Source organism: Xenopus laevis, chromosome 5S, assembly GCF_017654675.1.
Source record: "Xenopus laevis strain J_2021 chromosome 5S, Xenopus_laevis_v10.1, whole genome shotgun sequence".
Taxonomy (NCBI): Eukaryota; Metazoa; Chordata; class Amphibia; order Anura; family Pipidae; genus Xenopus; species Xenopus laevis.
Window position 1 is genome coordinate 77786769 of NC_054380.1, and position 23406 is coordinate 77810174.

Below are 23406 nucleotides of genomic sequence, written 5' to 3' on the forward strand. Positions count from 1 at the left end.
ATGGTGTATACGTTTTTGTATGGCCTAACTGAACCAATTATAGATATATCCACCAGTTGTTTTCTCATTAAGTCAAGCTGTATACTTCATAACCACACCAACTTAAAACACCACCGGGGTAATGTAATAAAAGTTAGTAACGGAAAAACTATTCGGAATGCGAAAAGTTATGCCTTTGCGTGAACAAATTTTGCCTTGTGCAAATTTAATATAGCTGTTGCGAACCCAGAAACTGTTAAGCGACCACTTCCGACAGTGGAAGACCGTTTGCGAATTTTATAGTTTGCGCCAATGCGCAGTAAATGTAATAAAACTTCTTACTGAAAAAGTCGTTATGTTTGCTCCAAAAGATTACAATACCTTCAAGCACTTCTTAAGAGTGCGCAATTAAGATTCGCAATGCACAATTAAAATTCGCAGTGCAATAACAGTTTAAAGAACAATATTACATTGCGAGTTGTGCATTATTATTCATATTGGTGTGAATTGTTTTCCTCTTTGCGACTTTAATTACATACCCCCATATGTGCATTATTTCTGGTGGGTACTTACAAACCATTAGCGTTAATCAGCGCACATCAATTAACCGGATATCAATTCTGGAAGTTTGCAAGTTTCTCTTATAGTAGTCCGCCCAAATGCTTGAATTTGAAGTGCTGTGATGTCACCCCCAAGTGCCCGGAAGGTAACACGCAGTGAAGTAGGACAACGCTGGCTGTGGTCTTCAACCCCTGATTTTAGCAAGCATTTGGGCACACTACTATAAGGGAGACTTGACATGCCTAAACAAACATCACGTTTCAGGAATTGATATCAGGTAAAGCTACTTGGGTTAATTAATGTGCGCTGATTAACGCTAAACGTTTGTAAGTACCCACCAGAAATAATGCATGTGGTGCTTTAAGTCGGTGTGGCTATGAAGTATTCAGCTTGACTTTTTGAGGAAACAACACCTGGTGGATATATATAATTGGGTCAGTTAGGCCATACAAATATACAACATACTACACTATATTATTCTTTTTGCTATATACTTGTTTCCCTGAGCTTTTTTAGCGCTGACTCCGACCCACCAAAAGATTTTACAGTATCTGCAATGTACAATGTAATGTTTAAATTCCAATGTATTTGCCTAAATGTTGCCTACAAGTAATAAAAGCACAAAGCTTGCCCAGGAGCAGTAACCCAAATCAACAACTGCAATGCTTGCTTTAAAACAATTCACTAGTAAATGCTACCTGCCAATGGGTTGCTAACAATGTAGATCAGTGCTGGATGATTTTTATGTCACCCAGTCTGCTCAATGGCTTTACTGTATGACATCATCATTTTAACTGAATCTGGCCTTTGAAAATACTATAGAAGAAATGATTGGCTCACTACATGTAATATTTTGGGCAGCAATGCATAGGTGATAGGTGCCTAGTAGATCTGTAAAAGATTTTTTACTGAATAATCCCCATAGTGTTAAAAATGTACCTTACATTTAATGAAAAGGAAATGCGCTGAAAGGTTTAATACGCTCTGTCAACAGACGCAAGGGTGCTATAAACAAAAATGTACTTTATTATTACCAAAACTCTGCAGACATTCTGCATTTGGTAATATGATTACTTGCATTCTTGTGTTACATTTTGTTTTGGTCAGGATTTATTTTTTTACATCTGTTATACTGATCCATTATTTATTGTAGACGAAGATTTAAAGGCTTTGGGTCTGCCAGAAGTCAGTTAGAGACAGTGTAATCTATTGCAATAACTATAATTTATTAACAATAGCCAAGTTGCAGATTCCAAACTCTGGGCAGTTATCATTACGTGTCAGTGATAACTTATAGCTGATGTACAACAGCACCAGGAATGCTCCAACATCCTCAGCTGTTGACAAGCCTGACCATCTGAGAACACCAGTTATATTTAGCGCAGTTCAACCAGCTCAACAAAGTCTCTGGCTTTACTGTGCCCGAGGAGACAAATAGAGAGGAAACCTTTTCTTAGGACCCTACTGCCAAGTCCCCAATAACACCTAACAACAGGAGGGGAGGAAAAAAAACCTAAAAAATCCATAAATCTGAGTGGGTGTATCTGTGACCTCCTACTTCTCTTTTGGGATATTTGTGATCAGGGATTGCATTGTACCATTTCCTGCATGAATTGTGCTTCTGGCAAAATCAACTTAGTGAGACAGGCAAATAACTGTGTGTGCTGGATGCTTTCTCACACTGTTAGACTGAATGTGACTACTACTATATTTATTCTTGGTTTTAAGTCAAGCCTTGGGCTGCACGGTGGATCCACTCACTGGTATTGCACAGAACAGCTACAGTAGGTAAGGCAAAACTCATTGTTATTACAAATAACATTGCAAATGTATTACTAATATTTTGTATTCTAATGTGAGATCTATGAAATATGTGCAGTGAATATGTGATACATGTACATGTTGTAAATGCATTTTTAGATACCCAAACAGGTACAGTTTGTATATGCTTGTGTTTGTTTACATATTCCCCTCCCACACAGTACACATACAGTAATAAAGCCATCTGTATATATGTTTTAACACACACACACACATATGTTACTACAATGGGGATGTGATCAGATCATTTCAACACAAGCACAATGTTATACCTTATAATCTGGGTTCAAAGCCCAACAATCTTGCCAATCAGCAGTCTTTTTAGAATTTAACGGCTAGCTACTTTCTAACAGTCCATTTCCTATTTTCAAGGGCAGATGAGTAATAAGGATGTGTGAAAGTAATGGAAAATATTCTGATATATCAATGTCCCTTAAAAATATCTAAATCTAACATGTAATATTGTTTGCCACATTTTACAAATAAAGAACAGACGCTTGTCTCTCTGCCTAAAAAGAGGATCTCTACCTAAAAAAAGGGGTACCCTGCTTGAAAAAAATTACAAATGTAATGCAATTACTTGTTTTTTTTATTTTAAGTACTGTATCATTAATACTGGTCACCCTAATTCTGCTGGGACCAACTTTTGTTGGCAGTAATCATTAGGATAATTTGGACAGTTATGTCATTAAATGGGAAAGGTTTTCCATTTTCAGCATCCGAAAACACGAATTTAGCAATCTGCTTTTATTGATGTAGTATCACTAGATAATGAGAGCAAACAATTGATTGGTTTACCCCAGATATAACATAGCCCTTATGCTGTTTTAATATGCCATTGCTTTATTAGCAGTTTATGCTCACATGTAGACCCTACAACAGTTCCTTAAACTTTCCAGTTTATGACAGTTAAGTGGAAAGTGACATGTTAATGTTCCCTCCAGTGTTACTCTGTTCCACTTGTTTTTTTTTCCACTTGTTTAATATTTTAGTGGCTGGAGTGTGCAGTTCAACTATTATCTTTTAATGCTTTACTATATGCTCATAATTTGGGTCCCAAGCTTCAGAGTCATTAATTATATGATTGGTAACATATACATTTCTTATTTCAAATAACTATAGTTTTAAGTACAACATGTAGTATTTTTTTAGGATTTTTTCCCGAATTGCTCTATATTTTTTTTGGCTTTTAAAAATAGTTGGATAGTCGGATTTTCGGGCTATTTACAGAGCAGAACTCAGACTCCTCCAAATAGGATAGGGACCTCTCTCACTGGCTTATATACAACCATGGCAGGTCTGAGATGCCGGATTTTTGGATCCTGACTTTTTGCAGCATCGGGCTTTAATAAATCCCGAAAAATTCAAGTTTTACAATAAAAAAAATACTAAACATTTTAGAGTTTTTCCAATCAGACTTTAATAAATAACCCATTATTGTTTCAGGACATAAATGCATGTTACCATCAGAGAAACTGCCAATGAGAAAACACAAGCATTCAATAGCTCTTATACAGTTCATAACTTGCACTGTCCTAGACATCATTGTTTACTTCATTCTACTGTTTTATTTAACATAGGAAACATAAAAGTAACAGGGTGGGTGTAGTTGTTATTAGCACATTGACCTCCAGATAAGAAGCCATTCATGGGTATACTTTTTGTTGTTTGCATCCCTGTGGCTCTTTTATTTTGCATGTTGTTTTTTAGCACATTAAAGGGCATAAGAATTTCCTTACTCCTGTCAAGAAGACTGCAATGCACTATATACTCTATGCTGAAGCAGGAAATGAGAAGTATATAGAAGTGCATTTCCATACACCTTGTCTTGTCCTGAAACAGCAGATGCAAATATCTGATTTCTCTCTATAAAGGTGAAATGTTTACATGTCTAACTTTGTAGTGTAATATGAGACAAGTTTATACTGTACTTTGGTGCCATTTTAGGTGGAGACGGAAAACAGCAATGCTGTCAGTTAAGGTCTGCATAATATTCTTTCCCCAAAAAGGCCTAAACACTTCTTAGTGTACTTATAGCAAATTTGGACCACAACTTCCAACCTTATTGTGGTTAATGAATGGCAGGTACATATTTAGTCTTGGAGTTAGAATTAGTTGAAGGTAGAGTTGGAAGCCATAATGGGAGAGTGGGAGGAATTAGTGAGATATTTCCCCTACTGCCTTTTCTCACTCACTCTACTTCAAAGCGGGATCATGTACCTAGGCTATGGTTTTCATAAAAAAACAGATATTTAAGTGACTGACAGGAATGGAATTCACTGGAGCACCTGTGCTGTCTATTGTCAGGACGATGGTGACTAGGTTGCTCTGTCAACATTGCAATGATTGGCTGAACACCTTGACCTGTATTAGCTATAGTGGAGCCTGCAACTGCTGGCAATTTTCCAATAGCAATCTATGAGATATCAGATATGCACTGTGAAATGGGGTAACATTCTGTAGAAATTAAATTCAATGCACATTTTTCATCAAAATGAAGTAAATTAAAGAGTAGTAAAATATATCACGGCCTATGCCTATATTCAAAGCAGATATTATGGAATTGGATTAACAGTTAGAGGAATGGAAGACAGGGAAACACTGGTGCGGTAGATTGTATTGCGGTCTCACATTCCTGAGATTACCACAGAGAAATCCTTATCATCCTATTTCAAGATACACTTGTGAGAAGCATTCTAGAACAGGTGCCAGGGGATATAAAGCATGCTAGCAAAGGGTTTAGATTTAAAGCTTTATAATACGCATACAGTATATACATTAATATATGTTTGCTGCAGTGATATATAACAGGTTACATGATATCCTAATAAAGGTCAGGTACACAAAGCACATGACAACAGTGCATATCTAAGGAAACCAACGAAGCTAGATTGCAAGCAGCATGGTAAAACCTGGAATCCTTGGGTACCGAGACAATGACACATTGGTGCAACAAATTGTGTTGTGTTGTGGTTTCACATTCCTAAGATTATCACAGAGAAATCCTTATCATCCTACTTCAAGTCTGGAAATAGTATAAAACTGGTGCCAGAGGATAATTAGCATTTTAGCAAATGGCTTAGTTTTTAAATAGTTTTTAAAGCAGTTTTTACAAAATATTGAATAAAACATTGCATAGCTAAATATCATTTTGAATTCAGATCAATATCATTAAAATGTTAGTTTAAGATGCAGTTCTTCATCAGTTTTAGTTGAAAAGAATACCACATTGATATGGTTTTATCTTTTCTGCCTTTTCCCACTATAAGGCATTTCTTCCCTTCCCTACACTATTCTCTTGTCAAAGAGGCCACTCCCCTTAGTCATAGTTTTGTGAGAACATTATAATACAGGTAGGGGATCCATTATTCGGAAACCCATTATCTAGAAAGCTACAAATTACAGAGCCCATCTCCCATAGACTCCATTTTATCCAAATAATGCAAATTTTAAAAAATGATTTCCTTTTTCTCAGTAGCTTGTACTTGAGCCAAACTAAGATATAATTGATCCTTATTGGAAGCAAAACCAGTAATTTTGGTTTATTTAATGTTACACGATTTTCTAGTAGACAAGTTATGAAGATCCAAATTACAGAAAGACCTATTACCTAGAAAATCCGGGGTCCCGCACATTCTGGATAACAGGTCCCATACCTATATGATGCAACTAGGTGTAATGTATTAAAAAAGGCAATGTTTGCAACAGGTTTAGCCACCTATAGCAAGCAATCTCCAGGTAGCACTCCTAGCCACCTGAAAGAACCACAGACATTGTCGGTTATATATTGCCTCATATCAGGATCCCCTAATAATGCCATTTAGCTTAATAAGGCATCATTTTCCTTTTTAATGTATAACACCACAGCAGTGGTGGGCATACCATTGTATCTGGGTTCTTATTGCAAATTCTTTATTTTTTTTTGCCATTACTGGTTTGTTGGTTTGTCCTGCTGGCACCAGAAAATATGGACGTATTTTGGCTTTTTTGTGACAGTAGTAAACTGTATGGATCTACCAGTTAACACATTTAGAAGTGGACTTGCTGGATACATTGGATAAAATCTGGTGACTATCTTACTGTTCATATAAAAATTACATACATACAAATTAATGGGTATTTCCAAAACTGACATCACGGACGTGAATAAACACACAGGGGTTCCTTCCGCTTCACATGCCTTTGAATGTTTGGTAATTCTTCTTATACAGTATTATCGGAGAGGTGCCGACTTCTTTTCCAAACACCAGGCAGGACATTTGGAGAGGCTGGGAAGATAGGTATTGTATTTGCATGAACCCTAAAATGTATAACATTCTACCATCAAACGTGGATTGCTTTTGCTAGTGTATATAACATAGAAAAAAGGAAAAGAAAATTCACGCTATTTATAGAACATTTTTTACGTTTATGGAAATCACTAGATCTAACAGTGGAGCCCACCAATAACCAAATTCTCATATAACATGGTAGAATGTGTGTGTGATACCTAAACCTCTCTCGTACATAAGTGTGCTCTTGAGAAGAGGCATAAACATCTGCAACTGATCACTATAATCTCTCTTTAACTGTATATCTAAAAATATCTTCTCAGTACTATTTTTTCATTTCTTTACAACAGTACAGTTGGTAAACATTGTCTACAATATCAATCGACAATATGAAAAAAGCTGAAAAAATAATTTGAATATCAGTAAATGCTGGAAACTGTTATAATTCTCAAATACATGTGTGCTTCTTGTATAATGTTCTCCCAGGTTTTACTGTTTTCAATCCTAGTTGCTGGAGCTTGAGAATAGGCCTGGGGTTTTCAGCTTTCAGCACCCATCAGTCCATCGAAGAAACTTGTCATTTAGTATTTCTTCACAAAGGTGATTTATAGGCTCACCCATTGAGCTATTTGCAGATAGCTACATGAATTGCAAACCAAATTACATTACCACTTGTTTAGTGGTGTCATTTTCCCTGTCTGAAATAGTAATCCATGTGGTATTGAGCTATAAGTAGTTCACTGTCAAGTAGCTCATGGGTTTAGCACTGATTCCAATGGGCATATATAAATTGCTTAAACAAAGCCAGCCTAAACCCCTTCTCATGCTTTATTCTCTGACCTTCTTTATGTTTTGCTTTTGAAATGAGGTTTAAAACACTCTTTTGGATATGTTAGCTGACGATGTCTCAGGCTGAACCTGATTTAAAAATATAGATCTGTTTATCTCCACTACATGCTAGCTTGCCATATCGCACTCATTCAAATCTGGAATTTGTTAAGAAGTCTTTATACATATGCTAAGCAAAACAAAATACTGCCTTTCAAGTTAATAGATTTATGAACAATATTGCTGACTAATAAACACACAGACATTTTCAATAAAAGTTCATCTAGATACACAATCATGCAATCTAGTAGAACAGGTATGGGATGACCTTCTCCATTAGAGTAAATTTTAAGCAAATAAATTATATTTGGAAAAAATATTCCCTTTTTTTACTGTAACTGTGAAACAGTAATTTTTACTTTATTCTAACTAAGCTGCACAAATCCATATTGGAGGCAAAACAATCCTATTAGAATTATTTAATGTTTCAACAATTTTTAGTAGACTTAGGGGCAGATTTATCAAGTGTCATTAAGTAAATTTGAATTTGAAATTCACACATTCGAATTTTAAACCCTCTGTGAGAAAATCTTACCCTGGTGGTCTAGTGGGGGGACGCAGGGACGCCTGCCGCCCCCTCGGCGGGGACGCTGGCTGCACTGAGCCGTTTTCAGAGCAAGCGCCGGTCTGTTAGGGCGCGCGTGCGCGCCTCTTCCTGGGTTTATGCGCATGCGCGCTGACGTGATGACGTCAGCGCGCAGTGGCGTGAAATTCAAATGCTATTTAAAGGGATCTCTAGTGCCCGTGATAGGATTTGTTCCTGGTGCTGTTAGCTTTTGCTATTCCGTTTGAATCTGACCCTGATTATCTGTTTTGACCCCTGCCTGCCTGTTTGACTATTCTGATCTCTGGAACCTGACCCTTGCCTGCCTTCGACAACGCTTCCTGCTAAATCCCTTGATTGACAACGTGGTTTGACCCTTGCCTGCCTGACGATTCTGGATATCTGCCTGCCTCGACCCTGCCTGTCTGACGATTCTCTTGCCTGCTCCATTTGTACCGAGACCATTGGCCTAACTGACTTTTACAACAGTCGTGCCCCTTAGCTTGCCAGAATTTCTCGCTTTGCTCCTCTCGAAAAGTCCAGGTGGCATCTGAGTTCGCTGAGGGCTCCTCCCGAAGCCAAAGGCAGTCACACTACTGGTGAAGCCGAGCCGAGACCAGGGAGCTTGGCATTAGTTCTGGTTTAGGGTGCCGACCGTGACACCCTCTAACCGAAAGTGAAATTCATCACACCTCGACCATGGGAACAGTCCTAATTTGAATACTTGCCACCTAAAACCTGGCGAGTTCATGTACAAGTCAATGGCAGAGGTCCATTGAGCCATTTGGAGATGTTAAAAGCCTTCTTGACATTCAAGATTTTTTTTTCAGAGAAAAACTCTTTTCATAAGAATCGAATACAAATTGAATAGAATTTGACTTTTTGGAGTCAGAACCACACTACACTGCACTTAAAAGCATCTTGGCGGCTGCTGTTTATTTTTTCTTTGCCTAATAGAATAGTCCAATACCTGAATTACTCCATTTATTAATACTCCTAAGTGCCAAACCTTGTATCTTTTGCCACCTTAAACCTTTTTATTATGTTGTCATCTATAGTGATTGTCACTGAAGCCTTACAGAGCATTTTGTTTTTAGAAGGGGTCAGTGATCCCCATGTGAAAGATGAAAAGAGTCAGAAGAAGTAAAATAATTCAAAACCTATGTAAAAAAAATTGCAGGCCAACTGAACAGTTGCTTAGAATTGATCATTCTATAACATACTAAAAGTTAAGTTAACCACCCCTTTAAGTACTTTTTGGCAGACTTTATTTATGGCAGACACTTTCTGCAGATGTAATTAAGTAATTAGTTAGTTCAGTTACTGATTTAAAAAAACAAAATTGTTATACCTATATCTGAAAGAAGTTCAAACAGAAAATGTTTTTTGTGCATAGAAATAGCCTGTGCTAATTTTAGTGTTACTGATATATATTTTTTTCAGTGTTTCAAAAGATTACATTTTTTAAAATCCTTAAAACCAACATCCTGCCTTACCATCTGTTTAGGGGAGAAAGTCTATTTATAAGCATATTTATAATAACTAGATGTGTACCAGGTACAGTTCAGAAATCTAGATAAGGCAGCAGGAAGTTTGTTATCTGGTTAATAACACAGCCCAGCACTATTATACTGTATAGATAAAGGTTTCAGTGTCTACATTATTCTCATATTCAGTAATTACATAAACATGTTTAATGGATTTACATTAAAACATTTTTTACAGATGTTACATCCATTACTTGAATTAAACTTCAAAAGTTCATTGTAAAAGATTCAGTTATGTTCTCAGCACACTGTCTTGCAAGAATAAATTGAATCAATATGTGATTAAGAATATTTGCCTTGTGACATCACTGTTTTTTTCCCTAGCCTAGAAACCAGTATTTTTTTCCCAGACTCATGAGTAATACCAAGTAATAAAGAGGATCACTTCCTTATACTTTATCCAAAAGTTATCTTTATTAAGTGAGACATGAAATGTTTTTTTTTTTTATGTTTCTGTTCTGTGGTTGGTTTTAAAGTATGTAGATCAGGGGTGGGGATGTCACACCTCAGTTTACATTTCATCACCAAAATCTGAACCCCCTACTGTTTTTTATTTTCAATAAATTTTTATTCTTTTAAACCACATTTGTATACAGAATGCTTTTTACACAGGATCATTTATATTTCCCATATCAATCTTACATAATAAACATAAAAACAAATCCATAGAAAATTTTAACCTGATGGCCTGAGGCCAAGAGGGAAACCCCGACAGCCCGGAACAAAAATGTGGGTTCCATATATCACCCCCCCCCTAAAAAAAAAAAAAAAAAAAAAAAAAAAAGGACCCGCATGCCCAAAGCCCCTAATGTAGTGTCATAAATTAAAGCTAGTATCTTCGTAATAAGTTGTGATCCTTGTATAGTGCAAACCCGTGCCATAATACTGTCGATGATTAAAACCAGTGATATTGTATATAAACCTAGAGCCGATTTATTGTGAGGAACGATGCCCCCGCTACTGAAATAGCCGAGCCATCGATCCTTTAAAGTGGACCCCTATAATCCTAGAAAGAGGAAAAAATAAAAAAAAATAAAAAAAAAAAAAAAGGAGAAAACCCCCCCCCAGTGATGCTCCCCCTACTGTTTTAAGTTAAGTTATGTTGATAAATTCAAGTTATGTTGAGATCAATTTCGACCCCTCCAAATGAATCTCAGAGCACATATATACACACACACTCACATCAACTATTATATACCAATATCTATATTAATTGTAAATTTTAGTAACACAATAGCCTTGGCTATTATGATTGTTCAAGAAATCATCCAAGCCTCACTTAAAGGCATTAACATAATCAGCCATCACAACATCACCCGGCAGGGCATTCCACAACTTTACTGTCCTCACTGGGAAAAACCACCTACGTTGCTTCAAATGAAAGTTCTTTTCTTCTAGTCTAAATGGGTCGCCTCTGGTCCAATGATCCATTTGATGGAAAAAAAAGATCTCCCACTATCTGTCTATAATTCCCTCTAATCAGCAAAGAGCCCTCCAGCCCCCCTCCGCAAGCCACAACCTCCCCTCCTCCGGCCCCCAGCACCTACCTTCTTTTTCTTTCAACCATGACTGGGCCAGGAAGGGAAGTCGGAAGTCACTTCCGCTTCCATGCAAGGCCCGGGTCTGGGCTGGCATTTTCTTGTCCTGCCGGCCCAGTCTGATGCTGCCTCTAATGTACTTATAAAGAGTAATCATGTCTCCTCTCAAGAACTGCCCTAACCTTGAGAGTCTACCCTCATAATTAAAGTCTTCCATCCCTCTAACCAATTTAGTTGCACATCTCTGCACTCTCTCCAGCTCATTTATATCCTTCTTTAAGGGGAAGGAAACCTAGCCGGCGCACACACCCCACCCCCCCTCCCATTTGTTGCCCACCCTCCCTCCTCCAGCCTGGCCTACCCGTCCCGCTGGCAAATGCCCCTAACTTGTTACTTACCCTTCTGCGCAGGTCCAGTCCAGGGAGTTCACCGACGACATCTTCTTCCACGCGATCTTCTTCCTGCTGTGAACGGCGTTTTGGCGCATGCGCAGTAGGATCATTTCGCCGGTATGGATCTACTGCGCATGCGCCAAAAGTCACGCGCATGCGCAGTAGATCGTACCGGCAAAATGATCCTACTGCGCATGCGCCATTCAAACCAGGAGGAAGATCGCGTGGAAAAAGATGTCTTGGTGAACTCCCTGGACTGGACCTGCGCAGAAGGGTAAGTAACAAGTTAGGGGCATTTGCCCAGCGGGATGGGTAGGCCAGGGGGGAGGAGGGCGGGTGGGCAACAAACAGGAGGGGGGGTGGGGGGTTTGCGCCGGCTAGGTTTCCTTCCCCTTTAAGGACTGGAGCCCAAAACCGCACTGCATACTCCAGGCCTTACCAGGAACCTATGAAGAGGCAAAATTAACCAATAATAATTTTCTTTGTGACCTTTTGCCAAGTCGAATTTCTCTACCCAAAGGAATTCCACATCCCCTCAGTGCCATCCATGGTAATTTCTTTAGAGCATGGCTTTAATATAGGTTTTACAGACATACAAACTCCTCCACCATTTTGAATCCCTCTGTCCCTCCTACAAAGGATGTAGCTATTTAAAGGAACACTATACCCCCAAAATGAATACTTAAGCAACAGATAGTTTATATCAAATTGAATGATATATTAAAGAATCTTACCAAACTGGAATATATATTTATATAAATATTTCCCTTTTACATCTCTTGCCTTGAACCACCATTTCGTGACTGTATCTGTGCTGCCTCAGAGATCACCTGACCAGAAATACTACAACACTAAGTGTAACAGGAAGAAGTGAGGAAGCAAAAGGCAGAACTCTGTCTGTTAATTGGCTCATGTGACCTTACATGTGGTTTGTATGTGTACACAGTGAATCTTACGATCTCAGGGGGCGGCCCTTATTTTTTAAAATGGCAATTTTCTATTTATGATTACCCAATGGCACATACTACTAAAAAAGTATATTATTATGATAATGGTTCATTTACATGAAGCAGGGTTTTACACATGAGCTGTTTTACTCAGTATCTTTTAATAGAGACCTACATTGTTTGGGGGGTATAGTTTTCCTTTAACTTCACAACCCAGTCACGTTTCATCCCACGAGCTCTCAGTGATACCAACTATGACATAATTTAAAGTCCATGCAGTTAACTCTATTTCTCCCATTTTTCCATGCATTCGCCAACATACAGCGGAGGTTACTACTTCTCTCTATTATTTACTATTCTTAAAAAATGTGTTAGTTACTTTGTGTATAGAAACTGTTTGCCATTAAAAGTTTTAGGTTGAGAAAATCAGGCGAGATGCATTTTTACATTAATAGAAGCCATTGGTTTATGCCTATACGTCACATCATGTGTTCCCGAACTACAGGGCTGCATTGTCTGCAGACCAAGATCTGTGTCATGTGGCCCTAGTCTTATTTTTCTAATACTACATTTAGATTAATTGTTTCCCCCTCTTAAAGGGGACCCATCACCCCAAAAAAATATTCAAAATCTTATTTTATCACATTAATCAAGCAAAATGAACTTAAATTACACTACATAAATTACTTGATTCTTGTTTCCTTCAGTCATAATTATAGCAAACAGGCAGGAGCCATTTTGTGGACACTGTTATTAAGGCAAGCCTTGCATCATCTCACAATCTTGTTTGTGCATCAGAATAGGGGACCCGATGTCCATCTCAATGCACTGGCTACACAATTAAGCGGGGGAATGTGTGGAGAGCAGTGATATCTAGGAAGTGCAGAATGGAAAGTGAAAGTAATTGTCTGCCCCTCCTCTATGCCATATGATTGACAGCTGTGATTTTTAAATGCGCTTACAATAGCTATGAATGCTTTAATAAAAAATTTAAATTGGATTTCATGTTTAATTTGAAAAGTACTTTTATTATACAGCTTTTTGTTATAGCTCTTACCATGTTAGCTACAAAGGAGCAGGAAATATTTTGGAATTTATACAGTCATTTTATTATGCCTTCTATATTGCAATTTGCTCTACACCTCCTATCACTCTCTTTGTAAAGAGCTGCATAAGTGGTGGGACCATTCCAAATTAAGTGTAATTAATAACCTCTTATTTCACATCACAGAGAAGAATTTGGGGATTAAATACAGAAGTACTAAAAAGAAATAAAACTATTGGGAATTGGCTGCGCAAACAGAGCTGTGTGACTTTTAGCAAAGAAACAGATTTATACAAATAAGCTTTGTTTTTCTTGTGTTTATCGCTGTTAGGAAATCAGATCTTAGAATAACATGTACCCAGCATTAAAGGAATAACAGTTCAGGCCGAGTCACAGAACACTTTGTCAGTTTTGACATCCTGCTCATTTTTTTACAGAAAGCTAAACAAACCAAGTCAAATTTCTTTTATGTGCACGTTCAAAGAAATAAAAGAATTCTTGGGCTCTAATAACAGTGTAACAGAACAGCTTTTTGGCAAGGGCCCCAGCGCTATTTGTTGTCAGCAGGTTAGAGGTGAGAAATCCAATGTTATCTCTCAGCTATAACTGTCAGCAGAGGGTATAAAACAAGCAGCAGCTGCGCTCTACCATTAACATGAGACTGTGGCCAGTTAAATCCAAAATAGCTTTTGAAGTCAGCCTGTGTTTTTGTTCCAAATGGGCTTTACAGGGAAACATACCCTATTTATAAGTATCCTATATAATTTTTCCTAAAATTTAGCATGAGGGTAGAACATACTATGTATGGAAAATTATCTCCTCCAGTGGTCAGACAGTCATAGATTCAGCATTTGCAGAATATGGATAATAGTTGGTCCATTTAGGGGAAAATAAATACAAGATAAAGCTTTTTTTATAATCTTTTATAAGATATGTTTTGTTAAAGAAAATAAGGTGGCTAATAGAGAATGTTCTTGCGTGTGCTTTAAGATGCATGGTTCTGATAAAGTATTAAAGTAACTGCTATATTTACAGGCATTTAAATTAGTGCATTTTTCTCCTGAGAAGAATGAGCATATGAAAGGTTTGGAATGAAATAAATGCAACTTGAAAGTGCTGTCAGTACCCCTCAGTCAGTGATTGTCACTTGGAAACACACCATTGGCTATGACAAATGCATGATGGGATTACAAATGGCATTTTCCACTGCAGTTAATTAAACCTGACCTTCCAAAAGCAACTTGTGGCATTTTAAAGGGCGACTAATGTCTTGAACAGACAACTTTCACTGTTCTTAATAATGCTCCCTCACAAGGCCAGCAGCATGCTGAATGGATTCTATAGGTAATGGAAACTGTAGCAAACTTTGCACGTTATTATATAATAATATGTTATTATATAACCCCTTATGTCACTTAAATTACCCTTCTACTAGGTATGTAGGCCTATGTCTCTAAGACCTCAATTTAGCCTGTGTGCACTATAAATGTGCCTGTACCCCTTGACATATTGTAGCAATACACATGGCCCTCAAAGGCTTGAAAAGGAAGGCTGTTCTGGAGTAACATGAAGGGGGTTATTTATTAAAAAGTTCTCACTATTTTCTGAAAACTACAAAATCCATACGGACTTTTCCCCCTTATTTATCAATACATTTTTACGAAAATTTCTTGTGCGGAAAAAAACTTGATAAAATCATGAAAAAATCTGAATTGTACAAATTTTATGGATTTGTCGCTGACTTTTAACACCCTCTGGGTTTAAAAAATCTTGAAAAATTCTAATTTTTTTTTTAAGAAAAAATTAAACATTTCCCCTTTAAAATAGGACTTTAATAAATAACCCCCAAAGTTTTAGATGATAGTAATCATGAAGTTGGACAATGATCAAAAAATTGTTTAATCCTTCTGTAATGCCTGATATATCTGCCTTTGTGTATATAAATATCTTAAACCGAGTGCTACAATAGATAATTACAGACTTGTTAGCTCCTATACATACAACTATGAGTTCTTGCAGCATATTTGTCTCTTACCCATGAAACAGTCCATTAGGTAATGGAATCTCTGGAATGGGTTTTATACTTCCAGAAATAGAATCTGCATACATTCAAGGAATTATATACTATGAAAAAGCATGCCAACTATTTTGAGCCGGAAGATGGCACCCACGAGCTCCGCTGTGCTTACTCTGCACTTATATAAAGTAAAGGATTAGGGGTACTTATAGATGTTATCACCTATGTGGCGTACAGCAGGGAGGGGGGCTATGTAGGGTACTGGGTAGGGTTTTTTATTAGTGGAGGGGTTGAGTTCTCATTTAAAGAGTTGAACCTGCAAATCAAGTGTTGATACTTGAGCTTCTGCCTGTGTTGGGAGTGTGATATTCTCTGATCTCTCCAGGTTTGAGGAGAGAAAACTATGGGGCAGATTCCCTAAAGGGTGAAGTGGCCAACAATAGCGTCAATTTGCTAGCGTTACTGCCTGCAGGGACTTTGTCGATTTCCTAATGGGTGCAGGCGTCACTTCGCTAGCGAAGGAAATAGACGCTAGCGTTGCTTCGCACTCTAATGCCAGGTGAATTTTCGCTCTGGTGAATGGACGTAACTCTGCAAATTTACTAAGAAGCGGATTTTATTGAATGTTACCTCATTCACCAAACTTGCCTTCACCAGCTCAGACCAGGCAAGTGCAATGGAGTGCATAGGACTAACTAAATTTTTAGTGCACAAATAGTCCCGCCCCATGATGTTGCCTGTTCTGCACCATGAGATCAGCGGTCCGCCTCATGACGCCCCCCTACCTGGACTGCATGGCCCTGAGAGGTGGCATCCTATCCCAATCTTCTTTCTACTGATTTACAATACATGCTCTGGGCTGTTGTCATTAATTTGATTAATAATTGTATCAGGTTCAGATCAGCAGCAGCAGAATCAGAAGTCATTTTCAGTCCAGTAGCATCAGATTTTATGGTAGATGTCAACTAGGGTTGCCACCTTTTCCGGAAAAAATATATTTTCCCTATTAATAACATTGGGAGCGACCATCATTTTACCGGCCAGGCCGGTAAAATACCAGCCAGGTGGCAATCCTAATGTCAAACTGCTTGCTGCTAAAGTTTTGATGATTTCTAATGATCCTTTTGCTTCTCAATAGAAGCCTAGAGCACACTGAGCATGTGCCACAGACAAAGTCAAAAGAAAGCAGCACTCTAATCTTGTAAAGATAAAACTACCTTAATTATTTCATACGGCAACTCCAGCAATGTTTTGGGCTATCCAGGCCTTTTTCAAGATGACTTTCAGCTTATAGTATATATAAAGTGTGCCGGAAGACTTCTGTTTGTCATGTGCCACAGACACTAAGGGGGTTATTTATTAAAATCTGAATTTATCTGATTTTTTACAATAAAAAAGTCTGACCAAAATAGAATCCAAGATGTGACCTTATTTATTATGAAAAAGCACGATTTAATTGGATCGGGGGAAACACTCTATAATATTGAGTGAAACCCCTAATCATATGATTTTTTAGATTTTTTTCCCCCCAAAAAGCCCAACATTTTCAGATTTTTGCCCGAAAAGTCGAAAATAGTCGGATTTTTGGGCTAATTCAAGTGCAGGCCACAGAAACTTCCAAATAGGATTAGGGACCTCTCCCATTGACTTATATACAACCTCGGCAGGTCTGAGATGGCAGATTTTCGGATTAGGACTTTTTTCAGCCTCGGTGTATATTAAATCTTGAAAAATACACGTTTTTTTTTCTATTAAAAATTCTAAATGATTCTGTATCATGTGACAATGCTATCAAATGTCTCTACCAGCCTTAATATCTGCGACCTAGACTTGTTAGCTATCCCTCCTAGACTAATAGTACTGCTCATCACTAATACAAGGCACCTCCATATAACACTAGAGAAAGGTGATTTAATGAACCTGTCATTACAGTGCCTAGGATACATTTATCATGAATAGGGATGTAGCGAACGTCGGAAAAAAAGTTCGCGAACATATTCGCGAACTTGCGCAAAAACGCGAGCGGTTCGCGAACGGTTCGCGAACCCCATAGACTTCAATGGGAAGGCGAACTTTAACATCTAAAAAAGACATTTCTGGCCAGAAAAATGATTTTAAAGTTGTTTAAAGGGTGCAACGACCTGGACAGTGGTATGCCAGAGGGGGATCAAGGGCAAAAATGTATCTGAAAAATCTGCCTGTGTGTGCTTGGAAGAGATAGTGTAGGGGGAGAGCTGTTAGTGATTTCAGGGACAGATGATAGTAAGTTTGCTGGCTAGTAATCTGCTTGATACTGCTCTGTATTGGAGGGACAGAAGTCTGCAGGGATTTGAGGGACATTTTAGCTTAGGTAGCTTTGCTGGCTAGTAATCTACTGTTCTCTTTAAACAACTGCCATACGTTGACCTTGTAGGCATTGTTTGCCCAGTTTTTTTGGACGCAGCCACTGAAGCACAGTTGCCAGAAAAAATATGCCATATAAATGCTGAAAATAGTAATTTTTCGCTGGGTACCTTCCACTGCGGTGTCCCAATTGCTACAAATTTGCGGAAGGCCTCAGAGTCCACCAGCTGGTATGGTAAAAGCTGGCGGGCTAAGAGTGCAGACAAGCCAGCTGTCAGACGCCGGGCAAGGGGGTGACAGTCAGACATTGGCTTCTTACGCTCAAACATGGCCTTCACAGAAACTTGGCTGGTGGCAGATGACTGGGAATGGGAACAGGTGGTCAAGGTGGAAGGCGGAGTGGAGGGTGGTTCAGACGGGTCAAGGAGAGCAGAGGTAGAGCAGTAAGATGCTGGACCAGAAGGAGTGTGGCTTTTAGTTTGCCTGTTGCCTTTGAGGTGTTGCTCCCAAAGTGCTTTGTGCTTGCCGCTCATGTGCCTTCGCATAGAAGTTGTACCTATGTGGCTGTTGGGCTTACCAAGGCTCAGTTTCTGACTGCACTCATTGCAAATTACAATGCTTTTGTCAGAGGCACACACATTAAAAAAATCCCACACTGCTGACTTTTTGGAAGTGTGCGATCTGGCGGTAACAGTAGAAGTTGGCGGCATTGGCGGCAATGGCGGGTGCGTTGGCCGGCTGAACACAGGTGCCGATACATGTTGTTGCCCTACTGATCCCTGCGGGCTGTCCTCCCTGCTTCTTCTAAGTCTTATTCTCCTACTGCCTCTCTGACTCTCCGTCTCTCCATCTGAACTACCCTCCTCTTGCTCTCTTCTACTAGGCACCCACAAAACATCAATCTCCTCATCATCATTCTCCTCAGATGCATCAATTTCTTCTGACACATCACAGAAGGAAGCAGCAGCGGGGACCTCCTCCTCATCACTCATTATGTCCATCTCTATCGTGTTCTCTGCCAGAATTAAATCTGGTGTAAGGTCCTCATCTCCTTCATCTTCTTCTGGCAATAATGGTTGCACATTACTCAGTTCAAGAAACTCATGGGAAAATAACTCCTCTGACTCCAGTGAAGAAGGGGCACCGGTGGTGGAGGAAGTGTTACGTGGGGTGGCCATAGCAGTGGAGGATGAGGAGGATGTTGTGGTAAAGTTAGAAACGGTAGAGGATGGGGTGTGCTGTGTAAGCCAGTCAACTACCTCTTCAGCATTTTGGGAGTTCAGGGTCATTGGCTTTTTAAAACTGGGCAATTTGCTAGGGCCACAGGATTGCATAGCAGCACGGCCCCTAGCACGGCCTCTGCGTGGCGGCCTGCCTTTGCCTGGCATTATTTTTAAAAAAACAACAACAACAAAAACTCAGTTGGTTTTTCTGGAAACGATAATACACACAGCTAGATGGCAGTTTGAAGAAAACAGTGTGCAAATAATGCCTACAAGGTCAACGTATACACTACTACAGTGGTGGATACGGATTACGTAAAATATATGAATGCTGCTTGAAAAAAAGTAACTCAAGTGGTTTTTCTAGAGACGATAATATTATCAATATTTAGACAAAATGTGAACAAGCTCACACAGCTAGATGGCGGGTTGAAGAAAACAGAGTGCAAATAATGCCTACAAGGTCAACGTATACACTACTACAGCGGTGGATACGGATTACGTAAAATATATGAATGCTGCTTGAAAAAAAGTAACTCAAGTGGTTTTTCTAGAGACGATAATATTATCAATATTTAGACAAAATGTGAACAAGCTCACACAGCTAGATGGCGGGTTGAAGAAAACAGTGTGCAAATAATGCCTACAAGGTCAACGTATACACTACTACAGCGGTGGATACGGATTACGTAAAATATATGAATGCTGCTTGAAAAAAGTAACTCAAGTGGTTTTTCTAGAGACGATAATATTATCAATATTTAGACAAAATGTGAACAAGCTCACACAGCTAGATGGCGGGTTGAAGAAAACAGTGTGCAAATAATGCCTACAAGGTCAACGTATACACTACTACAGCGGTGGATACGGATTACGTAAAATATATGAATGCTGCTTGAAAAAAAGTAACTCAAGTGGTTTTTCTAGAGACGATAATATTATCAATATTTAGACAAAATGTGAACAAGCTCACACAGCTAGATGGCGGGTTGAAGAAAACACTGTGCAAATAATGCCTACAAGGTCAACGTATACACTACTACAGCGGTGGATACGGATTACGTAAAATATATTATGGCTGCTTGAAAAAAGTCACTCCGGTGTTTTTTCTGGAGACGGTAATATTATGGATATTTAGACAGAATGTGAACAAGGTCACACAGCTAGATGGCAGTTGGTTGAATAACACACTGGGCAAAAAATGCCTACAGGGCAAATAATGCCTAAAAGGTCAACTTATACACTACTACAGCGGTAGTAAAATAAAAAAAAGTAAAATAAAAAAAAATGAATATTAAAAAAAAAGTTAAAGTTGGTGCTGCTGAACTACTAGGAGCAGCAGATTAGCACACCAGTCCCACTCCCCAACACTGCTAGACTAATAGCACTGGGCTCTTATAGTAGTAGTAGTAGTAGTAGTAAAACAACAAAAAAATAAATAAAAGCAGTCCTTACAAGGACTACTGTTATTGCAGCAGTCAGCAGATGAGATCAGAAGCAGGACAGCTGCCCACAGCAGCTACATACAGAGCACTGCAGTAGAAGGTAGATTACTAGCCAGCAAAGCTACCTAAGCTTAAATGTCCCTCAAACCCCTGCAGACTTCTGTCCCTCCAATAACAGAGCAGTATCAAAACGATTACTAGCCAGCAAACTTTCAACTGTCCCTGAAATCACTAACAGGCAGCAGCTCTCTCCCTACACTATCTCTTCAGCACACACAGGCAGAGTGAAAAAACGCTGCAGGGCTTCGGTTTTTATAGGGAAGGGGAGTGGTCCAGGGGAGAGCTTCCTGATTGGCTGCCATGTACCTGCTGGTCTGGGGTGAGAGGGCAAAAAAAAGCGCCAACAATGGCGAACCCAAAATGGCGAACGTCGCGCGACGTTCGCGAACTTCCGGCGAGCGCAAACACCCGATGTTCGCGCGAACAAGTTCGCCGGCGAACAGTTCGCGACATCTCTAATCATGAATGACAGCCGTGTAAAAAAAAAAAAAAAGAGAGAATATTTCTATTAACTGGCCTTGCTTGTTTAGGATGCACAGTAGTGCTGCTGTTTCTCCCATGATTTCCCAGCATTTAACCTAGAAAAGATAGCCAGTAAACTGCACATATAAGGTGTATAAGTTGAAAGTAGGGTCCCCCCATAAATGCAGACTTAGGTCCACCAAGCTAGGTTGGAAATCCACAATCCAATATGTATGTATGAGAATTATGAGCCTGTAAGTAGGGTGACATGAATATATAACTGCCAATGAATTTAAGGAATAGGTATGCAGCAAGAAACACTACAGGTTGTTATTTTCAGACAATAATAAAGAAAAAAAAACAACCTGACTGCAAATGAACATGTTTATTCAATATCTCATTGTTTTTTATAGAAAAGTTTACTACTTTATGCTAAGCTGGTATAACTAGTTTCCCATACCCATTTCATGGCCTTTTGTGTACCACAATATATATAATATTAAGTCTTCAGTCTGTCCTATATCAGCATAGAAGACCAAAGGACCCTTAAAGGGGAAGGAAACCTAGTTGGCGCAAAAACCCTCCCCCCTCCCGTGTGTTGCCCACCCTCCCTCCTCCCCCCTGGCCTACCCGTCCCACTGGGCAAATGCCCCTAACTTTTTACTTACCCTTCTGCGTAGGTCCAGTCCAGGGTGTTCACAGACGACATATTCTTCCACGCGATCTTCTTCCTGCTTTGAACGGCGTTTTGGCGCATGCGCAGTAGGAGCGCATGCGCAGTAGATCCGTACCGGCGAAATGCTCCTACTGCGCATGCGCCAAAACGCCGTTCAAAGCAGGAAGAAGATCGCGTGGAAGAAGATGTCGTCTGTGAACTCCCTGGACTGGACCTGCGCAGAAGGGTAAGTAACAAGTTAGGGGCATTTGCCCAGCGGGACGGGTAGGCCAGGGGGGAGGAGGGAGGGTGGGCAACAGAAGGGAAGGGGGAGGGTTTTTGCACCAACTAGGTTTCCTTCCCCTTTAAGACAGAATGTTCCAATATATAATACCAGTGCAAAGTGCTTTATGTTACATCACAAGAAAGGGGTAGTTCACCTTTAAATGAAGTTTTAGTATTTTTTTATTCTTGGTGGTTTTTCAGTTATTAGCTTTCTGTTCAGCTGCTCTCCAGTTTTTTCAGTCAGCAGCTATCTGGTTTCTTGGGTCTTATTTACCATAGCAAACAAGTTGTGGTTTGAATGAGAGAGTGAAAGATGAATAGGAGAGGGAGTGAATAGGAAGATAAGCAATAAAAAGTGCTACATGGTAGTCAGGTTCAGCTGGAAAGAGGCAGAAAAGGAAGTCAAATAAAAAAAGAAAGAAAGAAGGCCAATTGAAATGTTAAAAGGAATAGGACATTCTATAACACACTTGAAGTTGAACCACTCCTCCAAATATTCCTACCATACAGATGCAACTATTAGCCACAGCTTTTTACAGCATTCTAATATATTACAGTATAAACATATGCCAAAAATAAACTGTGCAATTAGTATGAACTATTCTACAATTCTATGCAGGCAATTCCCAGGTAACATTCATGATAGGGTCTGTAGGTTTGTTCTTAAGTTGAATTGATATGGAAGTTAAAACATATACATTTACTTATTAAACACAGCAAGACAGACATTTCTGTGCTCTGCATTAGACAACACACACTAGAGGGCATTAGGGATTGGGGAAGATGGTTTATTAAAACTAAATGCTATTAAAGGCCAATAAAACCACATTACATTTCTGTAATAGCCTCTGTATGTAAGTATGTGTTGTATGTAAGTCTGGTGTACAGTATGTAACTCAAAGACTCCCTGTAATTATATGCTGTATAAATAACAGGCCAATATCGGTCACAGAGAATTTCTTAACAGAAGATGAATACCTTATACCTACCTGATAAAACCCTACTCCAACTTGTATATTCCTCTCATTTTAAGACACTCCCTGAAAAGCTATGTATGGGAAAAGCCATATTTTATATACTGAACTTTTTGCACCAGCCTAATGTTTCAGCTTGTCAATAGCAGCAATGATCTAGGACTTCAAACTTGTCACAGGGGGTCACCATTTTGGAAAGTGTCTGCGACACTCACATGCTCAGTGGGCTCTGAGCAGCTGTTGAGAAGTTAAGCTTAGGGGTTGTGGCAAATTATCAAGCAGAAAAAGAGGTTTGTGTGTAATATAAGCTGATTCTACAGGGCTGATTATTAAATTCTGATTCTAGTTGCACTGGTTTCTGTGCTGCCATGCAGTAGTTATCTGTATTAATTACTAATCAGCCTTATAC

The 23406-nt window shown here is 39.1% G+C and overlaps 1 protein-coding gene across 3 annotated transcripts in view; it reads left to right on the top strand.

The window, feature by feature from the left end:
* The first annotated feature begins 1944 nt into the window (after positions 1-1944).
* Positions 1945-23406, top strand: part of filip1.S (filamin A interacting protein 1 S homeolog) — a 108589-nt gene continuing 87127 nt past the window's right edge. For 2 of the 3 annotated variants that reach the window (XM_018265491.2, XM_018265490.2), the window contains exon 1: positions 1945-2328. The gene's annotated coding sequence lies outside the window, so the exon portion shown is untranslated. Of the gene's footprint in view, positions 2329-6572; positions 6642-23406 lie in introns of all 3 variants that reach the window. The other variant, XM_041564667.1, reaches the window with a different exon arrangement.